An 8,041-nucleotide genomic window follows, 5' to 3' on the forward strand; every position below is an offset into this window, starting at 1 on the left:
ATATATATATATATATATATATATATATATATATATATATATATATATATATATATAATTTGAACCCAAGACCTCACCATCCAACAAATAACTTCTAACCAAACAAATTATTACAATGCTTCAGTATAATAATGATAATAATTTAAATACACATTACTATCATATATTTTATTTATGTAAATATTTTGAATCATAGAGTAAAATAAAGTTGAAAGAATCAATGGGATGTCATGTCATTCAACAATGATAAAATACCTACCACATATACAATACTACATCAAAACAATTATTGATATAAAACAACCCCAAAAGACAACTTCAAATTTACTAACAAAGCATTCAATGTAAAGAAACTTCTTACAATTAATCAAACATATGTTCATAATCTAATTACCCATAATGTGGAAATAACCATCCAAAACACATTGCCTAGTTTAAATCATATAACTATTATAAACACACCAACGTTTCGAATTAAGATAGAAAATAATTTAAAATTTTGTCATGAGTGTTGACCTTCACCACTAATTCAAGACTATTTCTCTCATAATACTATTGTTTTCACCAAGCAAATAAACTAAACTAGCCTTATACCAATAAACTTCACATTCTTCACTAATTTAACTCCTCGTATCCTCATATTTCATATTTCAATTAATCACATTTTATACAACAGTCTTCTACCTTCAAATTCAAAACTAATAATTTACAAAAGAAATTAGATCTCTTACCTCAAGGAAGATTCCTAGCATTATTTTTTCCCTACACAGCTTCCAAATGTATAATTGTTCTATCTACACAAACAAAAACCCGATCAACGATTAGAACACAGTTTTATGACAACAAATAGATGGAAATCCATCTAGAGGATAGGAAAACTACATGCAACCAAAAGATAGTCACATGCACGAGAAAAAACATGTTGCTTTAATGAAAAATTGGTAAAAGTTGAACTTACTCAAAAAGATGAAATTGGTCAATCCAAAATGTTCCTTAGCTCCTTAATTTCATTGTGATGCAATTTGAATTTGAAAAGGATGAAAAATTTGAGGAAATTAAGAGAAAAAGAAGACACAATAAAGGTATGCAGGCACAAAAGAGAAACAGATGAAAGAAAAAAAATGTCAAAGAACTTGTTAGTAGGGTACAATTCTTTTTAATAATAAAATTTTTCGTCTCGAAAATTGGCTTATCAAGAAATGACTAAGATATATTGGAAATTGAAAATCTATAAGAACACAAATGGATTTAAAGCAAACTAAATTCATTAATGAGCTAAAGTTGAATACCATCGAGGTACGGGTAAACCAACCTCTGTATAATTTGAACATGATTGAACGTGTAATCTGTTTTACGTACATGCATGTGTGGTTTGAAAAAGAAAAAAACATGATAATATCAATCGAGTCAACAACTAATCCACTAATGTAAACTTTCCAAGTCACTTGTGAGATAGTATTATGTGAAAGGAACGTGCGAACGAAAAGGTATACTACAGCAACAAATGCTAAAATCGGAGCCACAACCACCACGTCACACTCATCATGATTAAATACTCCTCATGATTAAATAATACTTTGATAATATTTTTTTGACGACATTTTAATACTATTTTATGTCATTCTAGTTTCATAATGATGTTTATAATTGTTTCAGATGAAGGATTCAAGACCGAACGTGAGTCGAACTGTCTTGACGAAACGCTTCCGATAATCTCACTCTTATACCTGAACGGCTGCAACCTGCAAGTTAGCACTCCGACGCTCAAGTCAGCAGAGTTACAGTAATATCAAGATAAGAATGAATAATTTTCAGATCCCTCTACCTGATTGTTTACCCCTATATTTATAGGCGTTGAGTATGAGTTAAGGGCCATAACCGCCTGTGTCTAATGGCCCATAATCCCACAATATTCGCCCACTAAGCGTAACTGTCGTTAACGTGTCCTTGTATCTCGCCAGAACTTTCGCACTTGTCTCCACTTATCTTTTCACTTCTCCCACTTAGCCCCGAACAGGATGCCTCCTGACCCGATCATGCTGCACCTATACCCGATCATGCTGCCCCTATACCCGATCATGACACCACTCTACCCGATCATGATACCACTCCACCCGATCATGACAAAGTCAACCGGCCTCTCTACCATACATACCCGATCATGACACTACTCTACCCGATCATGATACCGCTCTACTCGATCATGACACCATTCTACCCGATCATGACAAAGTCAACCGACCTCTCTACCATACAATAATTATTATTAGGTTTAAACCCTTTAATCGTCCCTATTTTTGGGGTGCTTTCCCAATTTCATCCCTATTTTATTAAAACTCCCAATTTGATCCTCAAAAGAGCCAATTTGAATGAAATTGACCCTTTCCGTTAAAAAAATTTAACAGCGTCAAATATTTGGCCAGCACAGAGGATGGGGTGTTAACATTTGCACAGGTGGCCTTTGCAGTCATGAAACGTGTCATGCATCTGATGAAACGTGGCTTTTTACAAAAATTACAATTTAAAATATGTTGTTAAATGAGTTTAAAATGAAGTTAAATATTGGCTTTTTCATTAAGTTGAGAGGAATTGGGTTTTCGAAAGAGGGAAGTGTGAAACCTGAAGAAGCAAATTTAGTGAGCGGATTGTTCTGTGTTTGTTGGTGACAAAGATTGGGAAGCTTGTGAATTTTCGAAAGAGGGAAGTGCGATAGCTGAAGAAGAAAAAATGTCCATGGATCATTCTTGTTCGTCATCCACTTGCAATCAGTGTGGAAGAAAGCATTTGCACTTTGTCAGCTGTCGTGGAGATGGAAGCTGGAACAGGAATGATGGGCCGATCATATGCCATTGTGGAGAAAGTTGTGTCTTGATGACTGCCAATTTCGCTCCAAATTGAATCCCAAATTGACTTTAATTAAACCCTAAATCCCTAATATGATTTAACAATACATTTTAAATTGTAATTTTTGTAAAAAATTTCTACAGAAGGGCACGCGTGATTCATCTTCATCTTCCCTTAACATCGCAATACCAATTCCTCTTCGACCTGCACCCAGAAAAATTAAACAAATTCTCCCAATCTAGTTCCAAATCCCTTTCCGGTAAAAACAAAGTTAAGAGAAGGAAAATTGTAGTGATTGGACGACGAACTGCTCTAGATGAAGAAGTAGAATATGAACAAAAGGATGATTTGGTCCTGGAGGATACAAGTGAATCACAACAACCAGTGCATACAAAAAGTGGTGGCACTGTCTTAAATCGTCTATGCCACAACAGCAAATATGCTGCCACACTTCATAGTAATAACTCAAATTAAAAGTAAAAATAAAAGAAAATTACTGTAATCATCTCTGTTCCCACCAAACTGGTTCTTGATTTTGGAGATTCTTTCCTCTGGCTCCATTGTGTATCCTGAAACACCCCTTCGTCTTCTTCCCTCACCACTCGTCACTCACTGTCCCCTCGAACAGCTCGAACTGCTTGACGCAAAGTTCTATCTGGCTTCGCGATTGACTTCGAAACTCCACTTACAAAACTTCAATGCCCTAATGGACTGTGTATCCTCTCTCGCGATTGACTTCCGATGCACTCTCCTCTGCCAATTTCGCTCCAAATTGACTTTAATTAAACCCTAAATCCCTAATCTGATTTAACAATACATCTTAAACTGTAATTTTTGTAAAAAGCCACGTTTCATCAGATGAATCAGATGAATGACACGTTTCATGACTGCAAAGACCGCCTGTGCAAATGTTAACACCCCATTCACTGTGCTGGCCAAATATTTGACGCTGTTAAATTTTTTTAACGGAAAGGGTCAATTTCATTCAAATTGGCTCTTTTGAGGACCAAATTGTGAGTTTTAATAAAAGAGGATGAAATTGGGAAAGCGCCCCAAAAATAAGGACGATTAAAGGGTTTAAACCTTATTATTATTAATTATAAATTAATTTTGAATTAATTACAAAATAACATTATATAGATAATGTTAGAATGTTATCGAAATATCTTTGTCTACTCCAAATTCTGACAGTTGTGATTTGTGAAGAACAATGAATTATTTTGGGAAAAAACAGCGTCACTGTTTCCTGATCCTCTTTTCAACGAGAAAAGGATAAATAAGTGAATTGTGTTGGCAATGAGATGCTTGTGTGTACCATTGGTCAGATGCACAGTGTTCAAAGTGGTCACCGATTTAACTTACAATAAAACTTTATACTATCATGTGTGTATGGTGATGGTTGAGGAGGAAGATAAAAAAAAAAAGAAAAAGAATGAAAAGTGTTTCGGCCTGTAATATATTCAGATTAAATAGGTTTTTATTCTTTAAATTTTTATGTAAAATTAGAATTAGAATTTTAGTATGTTTGATACTTTTAATATTTTAATTTCTACACTACAATAGTGAATTTTAATATCTAAATTTTTTTATTTCTATTTCTTTAATATCAAACACGTTTTATATGAGTATTTGGTATTTGTTATTCAAGAAGAGAATTTTGAATCGCTATGTCAGTCTTTTATGTTATTTCTATAAATCATTAATAATTTGATATAAATTTATAGAAATAAATATTTTCAACAAGACTTTATAAAGACCAAAAATTAATTATATTAGTAATAAGTTTTTAGAATTTATATACACAAAAATGTTAAATATATTAGATATTATATATTTTATTTTTATATTATTATTTTTTGTTTGTATTTTGAACTTAATTTATATTATTTTTATTATAAATAGAATACAATAAAAATACTAGATAAATTAATCTCAAATTTATTTTTTATTATATTTTGAAAAAGCATTGAATAGGTTAAAAAAATTAACACAATTAAATTAATTAAGACAATTATCTTCATTTATTTTTAAAATTGAGATCAAAATATATTAAAATTTTAAAAAAATTATAAATTAACTTTGAAAGTTCATGAAATAAAAATATATTTAATCTCTAATATATTCTTATTACTTATTAACATAAAGAAAAGAAAGAAAAAAAACGAAAGGAAGAGCGTCTAATGCGCGCCTTATGATTAGCATACACTCCCGCGTTACCGTGGACCCGTCCGTACAGCTTCTTTAATTGTGGAACACGAACCCAAGCAATCTGTCGCATCGATCATTCAACTTTCTCCCTTCACCTCCACATTTATTTATATCCCATTATCTTTATGGAAAAACAATTGTTTTTTTCGTTTATATATAAGTAATTTTAATCAATATTATATCATATAATATATTTCAATTGAATTATATTTTTTTAAGTTATCATTTTAATTTAAAATTATCTAATGTCTCATTATATAAATATAATGGTTTTTTTAAAAATATATACTTAACTTTAACATACATAATCATAACAATATAAATTATAATTCAAAAATTAAATTTTAAAAAATAAATTTTGATATAATTTTATAGTAAATATGGTAATATTCGGTTTAAATTATATTTAAATATTTGGTTATTAACAATTAAATTAAAAAATGCAAATACAGAAAAATACAAAAACTCAATGCTTTAAACATGGGAAGAATAAAACTTTTAAGCTTTTTTTTAGATTAAAAATTGAATTTGAGGAAGGGAAAAAAAAGAGAAAGAAATAAAAGTGATGTTATTTAATTGAGGGAAGTAAGAGAAAAATGAAATAAAAGTTTTTAGTAAGTTTGATTATTGTAATAAATAAAATTGATTGAATAAAAGCTTTGTAGGTAAAACTTTGGTATGTATATAATTATATATCATATATTACATGCTTATTAACAATATGATCAAAACACAATAAAAATATAGCAATAAATGTAATACATTCTATCTCCCTCATTGTATAACATATTTTCATGATTTAAAATAAAAAATTCTGCAACAATGTTTCTTTACAGGGAATATTTTTTTACGGTTTAATTATTCTGATAGTTCCTATTTTCGGTGATTTTTTCAATTAGATTCCTTATTTTTTCTTTTTCTCAATTGGATTCCTATTTTTGAAAAATTGAAGCAATTAGGTCACTGTCGTTAGTTCCGTACTAACACCGTTAAAAAGGGTGGCACGTGTCAGCTCGTGATATTTTTGAATTTTTTAAATATATTTTTAATTATTTTTTTTTATTTTTTTTCTTTTAAAAATAAATTTTGCTACGTGTCAAGTTGACATTGTGCCACGTAGCAATGACAGTGTGAGGTGGCACTGACAGTGCCACGTGTCACTCTCAAACCACGTGTCATTGCGTTTGTTTCAATTTGGTCCCTGTATTTTTATTTTGTATCAATTTGGTCCTTGTATTTTTATTTTGTCTCAATTTAGTCCTAACTTTTTTAAAAATTTAAAAAAATTTGTTCCTTTCCAAATAAAATACGGTATGTACATTTTCCAAATTTTTGTCTTTAAATTTGTTTCTGTTAAGCAAATTATTAGTAATGATGTATTTCAAATCGAAATATTTAACTCTAGAAACTTTTTACGAATTGTTGAGGAAGTATTGAGACTATACTTGTGTAGATTACCTTCACAAAAGTATTTATTATTGAGATGTTAACTTTTATAGGTTACTCATATTATTTAGGTTAAATGATTTCTTTACTACTATATAAATAAAAATGTGTCATATGTTAGTTTGTAATTTTTTTATTTTTCTAATAAAAAAATTAATTTGTATAATTTTTTTTGTAGATTTATATACAAATAAAATTTTGTTTGAACTTGGAGAGAAACAAATTTGTTTAGTTTTTTAAAATATAGGACTAAATTAAGACAAAATAAGAATACAGGGACTAAATTGAGACAAATTAAAAATATAGGGACCAAATTGAGACAAATCTAATAACACGTGGTCTGATAGTGACACGTGGCACAATCAGTGCTACCTCATATTGTCATTGCCACGTGGCTCAATGTCAACTTGACACGTGACAATTTTTTTTAAATAAATAAAAAAATAAAAATATATTTAAAAAATTCAAAAAAATCACGAGCTGACACGTGTCATCCTTTTTAACCGTGTTAGTACGGAACTAACGACAGTGACCTAATTTCTTCAATTTTTCAAAAATAGGGACCCAATTGAGAAAAAGAAAAAATAAGGGACCTAATTGAAAAAAATCACCGAAAATAGGAACTATGAGAATGATTAAATTTTTTTAATGATAAATTTCTTGTTTGAGGCAAAATCAAGTTGAGACTCTTGCTATGAATTTTTCTAGAAACAATTTATGCCTTGAGCGAAGATCCTTGAGAGGAGGGTCAGAATATCCCTATGGGTTTTTCTATAATGATAAACTATTATGTACGAAATTATATATTACATCCTTATTTACAATATAACCAAGGCAAAGAAAAATATATCAATAAATATAATTCATTCTATTTCTTTCATTATATAGCTGATTTTCATAATTTAGTACTAAAAAGGGACAAATAACAACATTGCTTGAGAGAAAATAGCGAGAATACTTTCATTTGCACGAATACCAAGTCCAGAATCTCACTTTTTTCAAGTAGGTTTTTTTTTTCTTTTTTCATTTTGATTTTAATCTAAAAAATTAAAGTAATGACATTTTTGTGGTTAGTTTTATACTAACACAAAGAGAGATCACCGGTTACTTAAAGTTTTTTTTTTTAAAAATATTTTTTAATCATTTTTATTTTATTTTTAATTTTTTAATTTTTTAAATTGAAAAAAATTGCCACATGTCAAACTAACACTATATCACGTAACAATGAAAGTGTGACGTAGCACTAGCATTCTACTCGGCTAGGCTCGATCCGATTTATTTCGACTTGCTTTTGTTTGGTTGGTTCAATTCGGTTCGACTTCGATTCCTCTCAACTTTTTTCGATTTGGTTTGGCTCGACACGATTTGGTTCAATTTAGTTTGGTTTGGTTCGGCTAGGTTCGGCTCAGTTCACTTCGATTCGATTTGGTTCGGTTTGGTTTCGCTCGACTTGGCTCGTTTGATTCGGTTCGATTCGACTCAGCTTGGCTAAGCTCGATTTGGTTCAATTCAGTTTGTCATGGTTTGGTTCAGCTTAACTCGG

This window comes from Vigna radiata, chromosome 2 (assembly GCF_000741045.1).
Source record: "Vigna radiata var. radiata cultivar VC1973A chromosome 2, Vradiata_ver6, whole genome shotgun sequence".
In the NCBI taxonomy this organism is placed as follows: Eukaryota; Viridiplantae; Streptophyta; class Magnoliopsida; order Fabales; family Fabaceae; genus Vigna; species Vigna radiata.